The sequence below is a fragment of the Lycium barbarum genome, chromosome 8 (assembly GCF_019175385.1).
Source record: "Lycium barbarum isolate Lr01 chromosome 8, ASM1917538v2, whole genome shotgun sequence".
Taxonomy (NCBI): Eukaryota; Viridiplantae; Streptophyta; class Magnoliopsida; order Solanales; family Solanaceae; genus Lycium; species Lycium barbarum.
This window is the reverse complement of record NC_083344.1, coordinates 89,162,791-89,181,012: the sequence shown is the minus strand read 5'-3', so window position 1 is coordinate 89,181,012 and position 18,222 is coordinate 89,162,791.

Sequence of the window (18,222 nt, the reverse complement as noted above, 5' to 3'; positions counted from 1 at the left end):
AACATCATTCTCCATCACCCATATCATTATAACAATCTCAAGTCAACAATTCAAAACCCTACTATAGTTCGTGTAATTCTCTTTACTAAACCCATTTACTATTCTCCCAAGAACTCATCAATTCACTATTATGAATGATTAGAGTGTAGAAACATTACCTTTTTGACGTTCAATCCTCTTGAATTCAAGTTCTAGGGTTTCCATGCCCAACAATAATGTTCCACTCACAAATCTATTGATTAGAAGGGTTTACTCAAGTTAGAAAGAGATTAGGGACTTGAATTCAACCTAGAATCATGATAACACTTACCTTGTATGGTTATTGAGGCTTGGGACTTGTTCTTATTGACTTTAGGGTAATTTTTCGTGAATGGGGTGCTGGGGAAATAAACCCCAAACCTTAGATATAACTAAAAACGCGTAACCCGAATTTGTGACCCTGATCTGACCCGACTTACTATTGGTCCGCGATGCAGAACCATCGCGCAATGTTCTGCAGCTAAATACTCAGACTTGCGCGATTGGCCAGCGATGCGGGGACATCGCACGCGCTCCCACGCGCCTGAAAGAGGGACGGGTGTCGGTTCTGCACAGGGTTCGGTAAAATGGATATAACTTCTTGGACAGAGCTCTGTTTGGGCTCCACAATATACATTTGGAAAGATATTTCAAAGGGCTACAACTTTCATGTTTTAAGTTTCCTCCAATTCCCAACGGATGTTCACCAAATATGACTGGAAGACAGACGTATCGAAAATTTAGCCGATTCTATCGAATTTTAAGTGCCTTACTGTTAGCCATATTGAGACGATCATATCTCCTTGCTCCGATCTCTGATTGGCTTGGTCCTTATATCGTTAGAAAGGTATTTCTACATACTACAACTTTCATTGAGGGTACTTTCCCAAATTCCCAACTAATCAAGGAGTTATCACTGCCCAAAGTAGGCCTATCAACCATTTTCGCAAAACGTTCAAATCTTTAGTTTTTCCACTAAAACTCTAATGATATGAGTCTAACCTTAGTTCCAAGATACGGGGTGTAACAAAAAGTTATAAGCGTCACAAAAACGCTCAGAGCAGCAGGCCATATGCATTGGCCACAAGTCAATGTAACACTCCGTAAATTCAGAATAGGTCTGTTAGTATTAATGTGACATTTTAGACATGTGAAGTACTATCGGGATTAGTTTGGGTGGAAATAGTTGAACCAAGACGAATAGTGAGGTGCTTAAGATTCAGTAGAATAAGCTAAGTTTTCAATATATCTACCTTCTAGCCAAATTTCGTGGAAATCTGCTGAGAATTGTAGAAAACTTAAAACACGAAATTGTATCCCTTTGAAATATCTTTCCAACGGTATATTGTAGAGTCTGAACGGAGCTCTGTTTTAGGAGTTATTCCCATTTTACTGAACGTTGTTGACTAGTAGAAAAATGTGAGGCAGGGGAAAGCCACAGACCGCTCTCAGCGAGGTAGGGGTCCAAAAGTGAAAAAAAATGAGAAAAATCATCTAAGAGTAAAATAGATAGGGGAGCTCGCTGAGCTAGCCCCAAAGATAGGCAAGGGCTAGCCTTCGACCGTGCTCGGTGAGCCTAGGGGTCCAAAATGCCCGTGCTATAAATTCAACACTTAACTCGAAATTTCATTTATCAGAAATTCCAACTTCGTTCTAAAACCCTAAGTAGCTTTTTTTCTCCTCTCCTCATCCTCCCACATGAAGGTAAAATCTCTCTAATGATTCCTAAGTAATTCAAACATTAATTGATTCCTAGTAATATGACTCTTCACCCAAAACATAGGATTTCCATGGAAAATCCTTCTCAAGAGATTCAAAGCTAGGGTTTTGGTGTTCTTCCTTAAAGGAGAAATTAAGTTCGTTAGATTGGAGAGATTACAGGTACGTGAGGCTAATTCTCTATGTTTGGGAATGTTAATGATTCTCCTTACACCACGTTCTTTTACGACGTTACTAATTCCCTTAGAAATATAGTTAAACTTAGTTCCTTGAGTAGTTGTAGACTTCTATTCTCTAGTTTCGTAATTCGTTCATGACTTTCAATCCGAATGTTGAGAGCTCCGTACGTAATCAGTATAGACTTGTGCTTTGATATCTCATGAGTCTCAGTCAGTATATGCATGATCAGTTAATGCTTAAAGCTCCATAATTAGTCCAACAATGTCAGTATCCTAGTCTCAGGCTAATCACTATGTCTCTCAGTACATTATTATGAATTGTTGATGTTGAACACCTGTACTTTGGGCCTGAGGCGGTAGTTATGTATACATATACTTGGGCCTGAGGCCGTAGCTTATTCATTTATATAGACAGGTGATTCCTCAGTCAGAACAGGGAGTATTCCTATCTTTACTTCTCTTGTTCAGTTTCATTTATTAGCTTCAGTTTTAGTGTCAGTTCAGATTATATTACCTGTTTATTGATTTGGGCTGCCCTTTCCCAAGCACCCCACTTACAGTTCTTTCCTTCAGTTGCTTTACATACCAGTGCAATTCAAATGTACTGACATCCCTTTTAATTTCTTGGAGGCCTGCATTTCACGATGCAGGTAACAATTTACAGGTTGATGATTCAAAGCGCTAGGATTATCATACTGGCTATTTGGTGAGCCCTAGCTCCCTCAGGGCATTATCACACTTTACAATATTTTCAGTATTTCTACTCAGTCAGGTAAGCCGGGAGCCTTGTCTCGGTAAACAGTCAGACTTTATTATTCTTAGAGGTTTCATAGACTATAGTTGCAGTCAGTCAGATGTTTAGCAGACTTTTGTGTTAGCCTTGCGGGCCACTTATTCAGATTTTCGGGCTTATTCTGTATTTTCACATTTATTATATTTCAGACAGACTCTTAGTAGATCAGCATGTGTTAGTATTATTTCCATTTAGTATGTTTTGATATCACATTTTAATTCAACCAGCCAGTTGACTCATCTAGTCATATGCAGTCTGGCACCGAGTGCCATATTATGCCCAGGCCATGGTTCGACGTGTGACAAAGTGTGGTATCAGAGCACTAGGTTCAAGTGGCCTAGGGAGTTTATGAAGTTGTGTCTAGTAGAGTCCTACTTATGGGTGTGAAGTGCGCCACACTTATAATTGGGAGGCTACAAAACATTTAGAAATTGTTACCATTCTTTCTACTCGAAATCGTGCCATGAAGCTTAGAGCAATAAGTGATCTTCTATTTTTATCGAATTTCAAACGCATCGAACGCGCAAGAGATAAGCAGGAAATTCAAGGTCCAAGTGAGGATAATTATCTATCAGCGTATAAGTATGAAGCGCATGTTGTTAACAAATGATACTTGAGATGATGTTGAAAGTGGGATATATTGAATAATTACTACGGACTTGGGAATCAAACTTGTAAGAAAGTACATAAGCAGGTATCATGTTTTACGACTATCAGTTTACCTCAGTTACCAGTAATGCAGTCTTTAAGTTAGCAGGGCTCTGGTTATTTAGTAAGCCGATATTCAGTTATTTAGTTATCAAATTTCCAATTTTCAGTGGGTCCGGGTTCTTATGACTTGTGAGTATACACTGATGCCTATGGGTGCAAAATGAAAGTGTAAGTAATTATGACTGTTGTTACAGTTTGCATTTTGCAGGCGAGGTTAGCGCTTGGAAAGCTATTGCGAGTTTGTTAGTGCTCTTTCGGACTTGTTTTGAAAAAGAGTCGTCACCTAATTTTTAGAAAATTAGAAAACCAGTGGTGAAAGATTATTCAAATAGTAAAAAATCCTTTTGTAATTCATAGTTCTAGATAAGGGTTCTGGTGATCTCTAAGGGAAGGTGTTAGGCACCGTAATATTAAGGATCTGTAGCATATGGTTGACCTTCGAGTTTCAATGTGTGATTTTGTATGAACTGCTTATGCTTTGTTTAGTTTCCCGTATAAAAATACTGTCAGGGCATATCATTTTGGCTTTAAAAGAGTTAAACAAATCCCCTTTAAGTAAGGGTACTTTTAGTTCGGATTTAAAATATCGGGGTAAAAATAGTTTGTCCTTTTATTTATAAGGATAGTAATATCGGGTGTGCCCCGTCTGAAACTATTGCCATGTGTTTGTTTGTAAGAAAATACATATGTATACATATATGTACAGTCTTTATTAATTCATACATTATCAACATTTTATCTCTTTGGTCAACCATATCCTCAGAACTATGTTCCCAAACTCGGGCTTTTGAAAGAAATCCCATTCATTAAGTTGGGTCTAGCCCAAATATTTCTTTTTTACTTTATTTTCTTAAGTTTCTCAAATTATGAAATGTACTTTTAAAGATATATTCAAATATAATAAACATTTTGTACAAGAAAACATTCTTTCACTTTTGGTTACTTTAATCAAATGGAATACAACTCTTTTATCGTTCGGGTACAATTTGAAATATTGTCTACCTGAATCCTGGGTTCCAACTTATAAGGGTTTCGATATCTATACAAATATTTACAATAAAAAGCATGTTCATACAGAGTGAATGTAAACATATAAAATAAGCATGTTTTATACAATATTAAACAAGGGAAGAAAGTTTAGCTTTGTCGGCCTTGACCCCAAATCCCATACTTTTCTAGTCTTCGTCTGAAGCTCTAAGCATCTCATCCTTTTACTTCGTCCTTAAGCTTTTATTTTCATGCTTGTTTCATTGGTACCTCTCAAAATGAAAAGGAAAGTAGTTAGTCAAAATGATACGCCACCCCATAGGGGACGTTTATGAACATAATAATAATAATATCCCTCGGACTCGTATCAAACTTTGAGAGCTTTGATTACGGAGGCTCAGACTCATGTTTCTTTTTAATCTAGGGAAAAGGACACCGGAACATGTCGGGTCTGCGAACTAGTGACTCGTCAATCGTTCTAGTCGCTTTGCCAAACGCATGTTGGATCCTGTTTTATTACTATACTATGAGATCATCATTACCAAAATCAAGGGATAACTTTTTAGGAAAGGCTTGGCCTCAAATTAAATTTTCTCATCGGCCCAAGTGTAGTATGTGTTCAGATCAGTGGGACTTATAACCAAGTGTAGACATATCAAGTGTGGTTTTTTTTTTAAAAAAAATGCACCAGCAAAATGCAGTAACAACACCCCAAACCTCAATTAAAACAAGCACCATTTGTCCCAGAAAAACACAACTACAAATGGCTAGAAGAAACTCAACAGACATCGCCTCAGTTTGCAGCTAAACACAGCCAAAAAATTAGTAGCTATTTTCCCTCAATCGTAACGACCCATTTTGTCGTTACGGTGAAATTCTAAGGAAAGCGACAACTATAGGGCCTAACGATGTCTCCACCTTCTCGCATCTTGGAAACCTTTCAAGCCAAACCAAGTTCATCATGCATATCACGTAAGCAATGGAAGTGCGAGCAAAGAAATAGGGCCATACTGCTATAGGGGTCTCGTAGACGCTACAACGGTCTCGCTGTGGCAGTATACCAACCGCCGTAGCGGTAAACGCATGGGACTGCTTGACCGCCATTGCAGCGTGTTGGCTGCCCTGGCGGTACCGCTACAGCGGTACACCTACCATTGGGGCGGTTTCACACAGTAAATTTCACCTATTTAAGTGACATTTTGGGAATGGGCTTCATTTCTCAAAACCCTAGAGGGTCCAGCCGTCTTTAGAGTCATTTTGGAGAAAAAGATGATACTTCCGTGGGAAAGATTACCCTCCTAACCTCTTCCATCCATTCTCCCAATATTGATTCTAATTAAGGATCTTTGTCTAGAATCACAAATGGGTAGCTCAAATCTCTTATATTCCATAATAATAAACCCTTGTTCTTCTTGATATAAAAGTCCTTGGAATATTTTCCTATGCTCATCATCCTAACATGATTCCCAACCTAATCCTTCACCTATTCCATTAAAAGACGTATGAGTTTCTATTTTAGATCTTGGAAATGGGTTTTTTGAAATAAGCCTAAAATGGCAATTTGACCAAACTAGTAATTTGAGTAGGGTCATGGATGTCCTAAATGAAGTTTGATTTATTAACTAGCGTTGTGGTAGTGAATTTTTAGGTAGCATAAAAATTCCATATCTACCTTAGCAATTTCGAAGTCTTTGGAAAGGACCCTGATGGTGCATTCTACTCTTGGGTCTCTTGGTTGTCTCCAAGATTTCCATATGGTTTACGTGGTGGAGATTAATTGAGGCGTCATTGGATGTTTGTGGCACCCGCTCGACCATGAGGTAGGTTATGGCTTCCTTTCGGTAGACTCCGGTTAGTTTTTCGTATTGTTGCGTAGAAGAAACGGAGAATACATGTATAGGAATTTGGAGATATGGGATGGAATCTTAGGATTGTATTGTTATGTGTGACATTTCTATTCAGGCTCGTGTCCTGTAGACTCCTTAGGTGTTGATCTGACCTTATTGATTATCGGTGGATTTATGTGACTTGGAAGAAGCGAACGGAATATAGTTATGCCTATTCACGAGATTATTGAGGTGAATCTAAGCGCTAGCTGGAAATATAAAATGAATCACGGTAGTGAATGATGTCCTAATTAAGTAGTGACGAGTGACTCGAGTGTAGGGTGAGATTCTTATCCTAAGCAAAATACTGATTAGGGAAATGGTAATACCGTATGTTAAATGATTGACTTGATGTGTGTTGGGGCTAGCCACTCCGTTATGCATATTTGATGGTTGTATTGTGTTGGTTTGATGCCACGTGTAATTGGTAGATATCAAATATTGCTTGTTGTCCTGGTTCGGATAGGATTGACATACACGTTGTTGGTATTCATACTTGGATATATGTTGGCATACCCACTGTTGGTATTGTGATGTGATACGTTGTTGACTTAACCATTGGTATGTGTGATATTGAGCTCAACTATTGGTGATTGGCATATGCAATGCACTCATTTTCTCTTATTTATCATGCAAGGCTGATACCCGGTGATAATCCGGTATCGTTGATGAGCGAAACAAATATTTGATAAACTCTTTTACTTGAGTTATTGTGAAAAGGATGATGTCCTAAGATCCATTCATGAATCATTTTTTATATGAAACTGATACGTGATAAACTCTTTTACTTGAGTGATTATGAGGAGGTCGATGCCCGAGGTACAATTCTGGAATCATTGATTTATGAAACTGATATTTGACAACTCTTTTGAGTGATTGTGCAGAGGCCGATGTCCGATGGTTATATTCAGGCATTGTTGTTGCATGGCCGATTCCGATATTATCCCGGAATTGATTGTAGTGCATGGGCTCCGCAGGTCCCCCAGAGTGGTGCCGGTGAGACTCCCCCTGTGAGCAATTAGTCAGGCTCCCGTCTTTCTATTTGGCAAAGATCCTGAACGGGTGGCACTTAGACTTCGCGAGTCACACTGGGTTGTGCTGCCGAGACATCGATATTTCCGTCTGGAGTACATGTGTATATCTCATTTACATAGCATGGCAAGGGATCACATTCATACCATTACTGTATTGCATTGCATTATAACTTGAGTGAGATGTCGTGATGATTGTATTGTGACGATTGTGTTGTTGATTCTATTGTGTTGATTGTTCCTGGATTAGATATACTCAGGCTTATCATATGAGGTTTAGATGCTATACATAGATAGCGATGAACATTTGGACTTGACTCTTGTGACTTATGTTGTTGACTTGTGCCTGTTAAACGAACCTAAAATTAGTAGTGTATCGTGTTAAGCGAGGTTGGACATGAGGGTGTCGTAACAATGAGTTCGTTCCTAAAACACGAACGACCGACCTAGGAATGGTAACGATGTTAAGAATCTGTATATGTGTTTGGCCAACTCATAATTTATGCTAGATTGGTTGGGACTTGAGTTAGATTGAAGTTGCGAATCTACTGTTTCGAGAGATGTTACTTGATTTAGTGATTATCATCATTTTTCGTGAATTCTTTACAATTATGTGTTACTAACCATTGTCGGCCTATGAGACTTACTCAGTACGTGTGGTTGTACTGATATTGCACTTTCTACACCCTTTTTGTGGTGTAGATTGTTTCACGTGATTGATCGAAGTATATGTGAAAGTTATGCGGTTCTTGTCTGTAAGGTCTCATCCTATTTCATTCTGGCATTGGAGGTTGAGTCTCATTATATGATATCACTCTGAAATTTACTTAGTCGCTCTTGTATTAGTCTAGACTATGTCATGGGAATTTGTATCGAGTCTGCAAAAACGTATTGTCAAATTATGTAACATTCGAGTTTGTATTTATAAATGAAATTCCTCTGTTTTCTTACTTTCCAAGAACTTTGAAAGGAAAGTTATGTGATTGAAACATTTTATAAATGAGAAGGTTCGCCTACCAAGGTGGGAAGGTAGGTGCCCGCACGAGCCCAAAATGGGTCGTGACAAGTTGGTATCAGAGCCTAGGTTACCAGTCTACTAGGTACAAGCACAATGTCTAGTAGAGTCTCATGGAATGGTATGTAGACGTTCGTGCCCGTCCACGGGAGGCTATAGGGCATCTAGAAAGATTTCCTTTCTTTTTTTCAAATCGTGCTGCTTCCATCGAATTGGTATCTCGGTGAACTCAATTTGTATCTAGATGATTCCAATTGGTATCTACGTGGAAAGAGTAAGTTATATTTCAGATGTTAGATATAGCTGCGTCATAAGAGGTGAGTTAGATTTCGGATGGGAGAGGAATTAGACATACCAGTTCCCTATATACCGCCCAGAGGCGGCGCCGCCATAGCGGTGATCCACCTTCCCAAAGGGACCGTTCCTGCGCCCCCCTTACTGCCAAGGCGGTATCGCCACAGCGGTCTGAGAGACCACCGAAACGGTATTGATGGAATCAGAGGCCTGCCCTTACTTGTTCTCAGTCTATTTCCCTGTTAACCCTCAACAGATCAGATAGAAACAGCAGTATGACCAACCAACAAACTGTATAAAATAAATAAGCCGACAAGGGAAAGAAACAGCCAAGTCACTACCACGAAACCAGCTACTATTACTAAAAGCAAGAAAACTAGATAGTCTAACATCCAAACAATTATACAGACAACAGCCATAAACCAGGCCAACCAAAATTCAAAACAAAATTATCCCAAAATAAAAAGGCAAACCAACAAAAGATTATCCAGAAATAAAGGCCTTACAAGGGCAACCAAGCATAAAAGGAGAGGGGGAATCTCTAGGTTGGCCGCATGCTAGTAGCACCATCATCATCAGAGTCGCCACCACCTAACCCGCGCCGACTGCCAGCTTCACGGGGACCACTCTCGAAGGAGTATTGCTCGGAGTCATCATCATAATCCACTAGGTTCGGCTTATTGGGGGTACATCTTACCCCACATCCCATTGGAAACCCTCTAAGACCTGATTATAAGCTTGTCGCGCGCCTTGTTCTTCATCCTCTCCCGGTTAAAATCAGTCTGAAGCTCACCATGATTTTTAGCCAGAGTGGTGTAGGCAGTCCGGAGTTCGGTGATTGACTCACCCATCTGCGTCTGGGTGTCAAAATACCCCTTCATCTCCTGCTGAATGGGGTAGCTGACACAGCACTCGATGAACTGGAATCGCCAGAAGGCATAGGCATCGCCCGAAGTAAAGTCTCAATGTCATTAAAGCATATCTCTTTTCCCTCAAAGGGACCCTGTGCATGAGGAGCCTCAGTCCCAGTATCATCCCCCTCACCAGCGTCAGCCCTAACTCCACTTCCTCTTTCGCCCGCATCATCCTCCTTTCTCCTCTTCCGGCTAACAATCGCGGATCCGTAACCCTTCGCCTTCAGCGGATGGTAAGGAAGCTCAGGATGGACCCAATCGTCATCGTCCTCCTCTGGAACCTTAGCCTTCTTGCATAAAAAGGTGATCAAGGAAGGAACATTAAGCTTCTTCCACCAACCTCCACAAACTCCACAAACTCTTTCAACTCCGCGATGACTTGCGCTCCCACATTTACAGGAATGTCAACAAGAACGCAAGCAATACAAGTGCACGGGCATAGAAGACATCATGGGTATTTGAGGAAGGGCGGACCTAGTGGCTAACAATCTATAGCCATCTCCTCGCCTCAGCAGTAAAGCGGTCACTGTATATCGCTCCCCTACCACGAGCCTAGGGCACCCTTGGTGTATCACTTGCCTCCACCAATTGGGTGGCAAACCATATCAGATCTTTCTTTGCCGCCTTCTCCAAATAAGGCTCCTCGGGATGATCATCTAGCCTGTAAATCTGGTTGATAGCCCTGGCCATCACGTTTCATGGGAGTTCCCTTTATTATGATCACTAGGCTAGGAAAATCCCAGCCAACCAAAGGCAGCATGGCATAGAACTCCCTAACCCAAGACTCATTGCAATCTCCCGAGTTTCGAACCAAGCGAGTCCACTTGGTCTCCACCAACCTGTTCCAGAAATCTGGAGCCCATCTTTCCACATTTTTTATGTCAAAGCCTCTCTCCAATAGTAAGGGAATAGACCTCTATTCCAAGTGTAGCCGTTTACTCTGTCGAGTGAGAAGATTTTCATAAGCGGGCACTTCTCTGTTTTTGGGCACCAGCCCTTGGATTTGAGGTGCTTGTTCCCTGTGTTCAGCCATTGTGCCTGCGAGGAAATTAGAAGCGTGTCAATCCTTTAGCCTTATCAGTTACATGTCAATTCTAGTAAGAATCAAAGTGAAAAATTGAGTAAAAGAATGCCTAGCCGCAGACTGCACTGATGCAAAATCCGCGACAACCGCCACAACGGCCTGCAGATTGCCATGGCACCGCTATGGTGGAAATGAGCGGTCAGTAATATTTAGGGTGAGCCACCACAGCGGCCAGTGTACCTCTGCAGCGGTATCACCTTACCCAAACAGTTAACCAAAATTCTCAAATTTTAAGTTGCACTTCTTGGATTAAAAACGTGTTTTGAAGCATGGATCTGGGAGAAAGCCAGTATGCATGAAGTTTAAAACCCATTTAGGTGCTATTCTAACAACAAACTAGCCCAAAATTCTTGATAAACCCTCGAATCTATTTCAAGAATTTTTCTTTACTATGCTCAAGTATTGCGCCTCAAATCTATGTTATAATCACACTAAGTGTGAAGGGAAGATTATCCTAACGATTAACTAGTTCAGATTACTCCAAAATTTTGTCTAAATTGTGTAGTTACCTAAAGATCAGAAAAACCAACTTGTGTTACCAAAATCTAACCCTTAATTTATTATTTAGGATGTAGTGTTGATGGATTAACAATGGAGAAAAGAGGGAGTACGAAATTTACCTGATCTTGTAGTGCAATATTAGGGGGAGATGGATTCCTTGTGTTGGCTGTTATTTTCCTCCCCTTCTTCTCTTTCTTCTCTTCTTGTGGTTGTGAAAAAGTGAGTTATTGGAGAGGCTAAATTGTGTTAAGTAGGGAGAGGGGATGTTTGATAGAGTTGTGGTATGATTAGGAGTGAAATGGGAGTAGGATTTTTGAGGAATATAGAGGGGTTTTCGAAGTGGGGTGGTAGAATAATGAAGAGGAAAAGGGACTGCAGTCCTTTAATATTCTGCAGTAGAACCGCCGGGGCGACCACAAAGCCGCTGCAGCAGTTACGCCACGATAGTAGAGGGACCTCTATAGCGGTACCCTGGGATGATTGACCTACCGTTGCGGCAGCCAAGTATGGTGCCGTGGCGGTACCGTTCTAGCGGTAATATAGCCGCTACGGTAGTATTCCTCTCTGTCTGTGAAGTTCGTCATATGTTGGGGTATACTCAAGCTTTACGTCCCGCCGTGGACCTCTCTCAAGTCACCCCGACATTTAAATTACCTTGCCATGATCACCCGACAATTCCATTGAATTACGTAAGATACAAGGAGTTTCCCGATTATGCTATCTGGCCTGTCCCTTTCGGTCGGACTTGAATACACGAGGGTGAGATGATACGAGTAAGTCCTAGACATTAGACGTATCACCTTTAGCATGGGTTCACTCCCTTGTCATTCGGGGACGAACGGTTGTTCAATTGTATCTGATGTAACGACCCGTTTCGTCATTACGGTGAAATTCTAAGGAAGGCGACAACTATGGGGCCTAACAATGTCTCCACCTCTGCGCATCTTGGAAACCTTTCAAGCCAAACCAATATTTTCACGTGCATCGCTTAAGAAATAGAAGTGCGAGCAAAGAAATAGGGTCATACCACTATAGCGGTCTCGTGGATGCTACAGCGGTGCCGCTGTGGCGGTATACCAATAGCCGTAGCTGTAAACGCAGAGGACTGCTTGGCCGCCATAGCGGTATGTTGGCCGCCTTGGCGGTACCGCTACAGCTGTACACCTACTGCCGAGGCAGTTTCGCAAAGTGAATTCCACCTATTTAAGTAACATTTCGGGAATGGGCTTCATTTCTCAAAACCCTAGAGGGTCCAGCCGTCTTTAGAGTCATTTTGGAGAAAAAGATGATACTTCTTTGGGAAATATTATCCCTCTAACCTCTTCCATCCATTCTCCAAACATTGATTCTCATTAAGGATCTTTGTCTAGAATCACAAATGGGTAGCTCAAATCTCTTAAATTCCAAAATAATAAACCCTTGTTCTTCATGATATAAAAGGCCTTACAATATTTTCCTATGCTCATCATCCTAACATGATTCCCAACCTAATCCTTCACCTATTCCATTAAAAGACGTATGGGTCTCTATTTTAGATCTTGGAAATGGGTTTTTTGAAATAAGCCTAAAATGCCAATTTGACCAAACTAGTAATTTGAGTAGGGTCATTGATGTCCTAAATGAAGGTTGATTTATCAACTAGCGTTGTGATAGTTAATTTTTAGGTAGGATAAAAATTCCATTTCTACCTTAGCAATTTCGAAATCTTTGGAAAGGACCCTAATGGTGCATCCTACTCTTGGGTCTCTTGGTTGTCTCCAAGCTTTTCATATGGTTTACGCGGTGGAGATTAATTGAGGCATCATTGGATGTTCGTGGCACTCGCTCAGCCATGAGGTAGGTTATGGCTTCCTTTCGGTAGACTCCGATTAGTTTTTCGTATTGTTACGTAGAAGAAACGGAGAATGCATGTATTGGAATTTAGAGATATGGGATGGAATCTTAGGATGGTATTGTTTTGTGTGATCTGTTTGTTCGGGCTCGTGGCCTATAGACTTCTTAGGTATTGATGTGACCTTATTCATTATCGGTGGATTTATGTGACTTAGAAGTAGCGCACGGAATCTAGTTATGCCTATCGCTGAGATTATTGTAGTGAATCTAAGCGCTAGCTGGAAATATAAAATGAATCACGGTAGTGAATGATGTCCTAATTAAATAGTGACGAGTGACTCGAGTGTAGGGAGATTCTTATCCTAAGCAAAATGCTAATTAGGGAAATGGTAATACCGTATGTTAAATGATTGACTTTATGTGTGTTGGGGCTAGCCACTTCGTTATGTGTGTTTGATGGTTGTATTGTGTTAGCTTGATGCCACGTGTAATTGGTAGATATCAAATGTTGCTTGTTGTCCTGGTTCGGATATGATTGACATGCCCGTTGTTGGTATTCGTACTTGGATATATGTTGGCATACCCACTGTTGGTATTGTGATGTGATATTTTGTTGACCTAACCGTTGCGGTATGTGTGATATTAAGCTCGACTTTTGGTGATTGGCATATGCATTGCACGCATTCTCTCATATTTATCATACATGGCCGATACCCGATGATAATCCGATATCGTTGATTAGTGAAACTGATATTTGATAAAGTCTTTTACTTAAGTGATTGTGAAAAGGCTGATATCTGAAGATCCATTCCGGAATCGTTGTTTATATGAAATTGATACTTGATAAACTCTTTTACTTGAGTGATTGTGAGGAGGCCGATGTCCGAGGTTCAATTCCGGAATCGTTGATTTATGAAACTGATATTTGACAACTCGTTTGAGTGATTATGAGGAGGCCAATGTCCGATGGTTATATACGGGCATTGTTATTGCATGGCCGATTCCGATGTTACCCCGGAATTGTAGTGCATGGGTTGTGCGGGTCCCAGAGTGGTGCCGGTGAGACTCCTCCTGTGAGCAATTAGCCAGGGTCCCGTCTGTTTGTTTGGCAAAGATCCGGGATGGGTGGCGCTTAGACTTCGCGAGTCACACTAGGTTGTGTTGCCAAGACATCGATATTTCCGTCCGGAGTACATGTGTACATCTCATTTGCATAGCATGGCATGGCATCACTTTCATACCATTATTGCATTACACTGCATTATGACTTGAGTGAGATGTCGTGATGACTGTGTTGTGACCATTGTGTTGTTGATTCTATTGTGTTGATTGTTCTAGGATTAAATATATTCAGACTTATCATATCAGGTTTAGATGCTATACATAGGTAACGATGAACATTTGGACTTGACTCTTTTGACTTATACTGTTGACTTGTGCCTGTTAAATGAACCTAAAATTAGTAGTGTATCGTGTTAAGTGAGGTTGGACATGAGGGTGTCGTAACAATAAGTTCGCTCATAAAACACGAACGAGCGACCTGGGAATGGTAACAATGTTAAGAATCTGTATATGCGTTTGGCCAACTCATAATTTATGCTAGATTGGTTGGGACTTGAGTTAGATTGAAGTTGCGAATCTACTATTTCGAGATATGTGACTGAATTTATTGATTATCATAATTTTTCGTGAATTCTTTACAATTATGTGTTACTAACCATTGTTGTCCTATGATACTTACTCAGTATGTGTAGTTCTACTGATATTGCACTTGCTACACCCTTTTTGGGGTGTAGATTGTTTCAGGTGATTGATCGAAGTATATGCGGAAGTTATGCGGTGCTTGTCTGAAAGGTCTCCTCCCATTTCATTCCGGAATTGGAGGTTAAGTCTCATTATATGATATCACTCTGAAATTTACTTAGTCGCTCTTCTATTAGTCTAGACCAGGTCATGGGAATTTGTATCGAGTCTGTAAAAACGTATTGTCAAATTATGTAACATTCGAGTTTGTATTTATAAATGAAATTCCGCTGTTTTCTTAATTTCCAAGAGCTTTGAAAGGAAAATTATGTGATTAAAACGTTGTATAAACGAGAGGGTTCACCTACCAAGGTAGGAGGCAGGTGCCCGCACGAGCCCAAAATGGGTCGTGACATCAATATTTTCTCAAAATGCAACATTTCTTAGCGTCAAAATACAACAACATTTTGGCAAAAAATGCAGCAGTTGGCAGGCTTAAAGTGCCGCAATAGCAAGTGGCAACAAACATGTAGCAGTTCAGACCAAAAACAAAGCACAATGTGTGTCTCAATGTAGCAATTGCTTCACCAAAGGCAGCAGCTTTTTGCCTTGAATGTGTGGCATATTTCAACCCTCAACCATACAATAATCAACCCTCAAGCATTCAGTAGATAGTTTGCCTTAAAAAGGCAATCACAATGCGGCAAACAAACCATCAAAGCAGCAACTAAGTGCAGTATTGGCTTAAACGAATGCGGCAATAGTTGGCTTAAAAGCACAACAGCAGCCTAATTACAACAGCTCATTTGTCAAAGTGCAGCACATTGAGAATTCCACAAGTGCAGCAATTAACAAGTAGAAACAATAGGTAGCAGCAGCTCATTTACCCAGTGCCACATCATCTCGAGGACATTTGGGACAAAACTCCCCAGTTCATGCAAAAGAAGAGGGGTGAAGGATTAGCATAGTTCCAGATTTCATAAGAAAAAGTATTACGCCAATAAAAGAGAACCAATTTTGAGTTCCTTAGTGTAGGATTTTGGATAAATGACAAGACGTATTTGGTCAAGGAAAGGAAATTTGGCAACATAACATAGAAATGTTTTAAAATTCATTCCAAGAATCTGATTTCTTCAGGGTGCGTCTAAAGAGTATGCAAATATTCACTAGTTTAAAGGCACAAAGTACATGACTCAAACACCACCTGATAGATCAAATTCCACCTCCCAAAAATAAAACAACCACTAACTAATGATGGTGTCTAGCATGATTTCATAACGAGTTGGAATCGACCACTCAGAGTTATGTATTTGAATGGCCCTTAACTAAAATGACAGGCTAACTTCTCTATAAGTGCATATATAATATCACATGAAGTCAGCAAATAAGTTATGTCAAATACACTAACATCTAATACCTAACTTTTAGCGTAGAGCTTTTCTATCCAGTTCACTTACTAAGATATGATGCACCCATGGAAAAAACTTACCACTTAGTAATTCGTTCTTACACTTACCTTCATATTAATCACCATCTCACACAACTCAACACAATCATAAGAGACGCACAATGCAATATAACAGAATGACAGCACACAATATAAGGACATAGAAGTATGAAATGTAATGCAATGCAGATGCCATGCAAGGGCCCAATCACGCTGTACATACATGCTAATTGATGTCATTTCTTAGTAGTCATGACTTACAGGGGACCCATGACGCTCATGTACCACTCGTTCTACACTCACTCCTTGGACCCGAGTCACAATCAAGGCCACATCATCACCCCCGGTCAAATGTGCCTTTTCATACATGAAAATATAATTACCTTACAATGCTGCCAGTGATTGGCTGTCGAATAGTACCTCGTATTCAACCCAACTTAGCCATACAACGCAGATAACACAACTAGCACTTTCTCATCACTTTCTGCTCTATGTAATACCTCATAACCACAAGCATTATATGCAATGATGCCAATGAATGAAAATATGTTATGGATTATGCCCTTGAGGGGCGTGGCACTATTATGCCTTTTTTCAATTCACCCAATACAGTCTTCTTTATTAGCAAGCACGGCAATCATACATATATTTCAATATACATGAAAATAAATACGGAAATCAAATATACTTTAGGGTAATTACTCTGAACAACGAAATACCACTTGTTACCCACCAAAATTTATCACTTTCTGTCCCGTAATGCATGAATATCAACAATAGTAGCACCCAGTACTAAAATAAATATTGGTATTACCATAATTACTTATCTGGACATAAGTTTCATTAAATTATGAATATATCCATCCAAACTCTGTGTCCGAAGACCTAATCATGCAATCTTTCGCTAACTCTAAATGTGTATACGATTCACTAATCAAAGTCTAACTCAAGTAAGCTGTAACCTACCTCAATGACGAACAACTACTTGAATTTCCAGGAATTTACTCGCCCTCCTCGCCCTCAATGACGAACAACTACTTGAATTTCCAGGAATTTACTCGCCCTCCTCGCCCTTATCCGAATCCATGAGAGATGATAGTTGTGGGGAAAGATGTGGAGAATGTTGGAAAATCCTCTTCTCTTGGTGTCAAGGGTTTTTTTCTTCTTTTGAAAACCTAATAGTAGCCTTGGAGGGTCTTTTATGAAAAAGGAGGGTGAAATATAAAACTGAGTATAGAAAAACGTGTTTACCGGCCCGTGACGTCCGCTGCGGCTGTCCTTTGGCCGCTATAGCGGGGCATCTTCTGCCCCGGGCCCATGATTTTTAACTCTTTCCGAAACTAATTTTTCCTACTATTAATCATTTAAACACCCCATGGGGCTTACTATTTAAGATCATAGACCTAGATTGGCCATGGGTTAGCGAAGTATTAAATAACGACTGGGGCGGGTCGTTACAGCATCAAAATGATTATTAACTCTGACACATGAAGCTGTAAATATGTGGTCTCAATAAACTATTTAGTCATAGAACTAGAGCTTCTAGATGATATAAAGAATAAGGGAAATGTCTTAATCAACAAACAAAAGATTCGAGCACCAATAGGATTTAACTAATGATTCAACAGGATAAAGAGTTCATTACTCTATTCTTACACATATACTGAAGAGAAATAAGATATCCATACTTGTGAACGGAACTTCAAAGATATAGAGAACTAAGAACATAAGTGAACATCAGCTCTGTTACACCTCGAAAATTTTTCTACTCATGCACAGTGGATAGACTGACGAAGGGCGTGACGTATTCGATGTTTTGATGAGTAAGAAATAACATTTGATGATTCTAAATGTGATTTCAAAGACATGAGAAGTAGGAGGGGAAAGTTGTTAAGGAAGGCAAGGCATACGTTATGTATCGAAAGGATTTACGAGTAACAATGTATGATGATTAAATGAAGCTTTGGAGAAGAGTTATAACGTCCCTTAGATTTTTAATGAAGTGATAAACAAGTGTTAAGAAGGTTCCATAAGGATTAGAGGTCAAACGAAGTGACGAGAACAAAA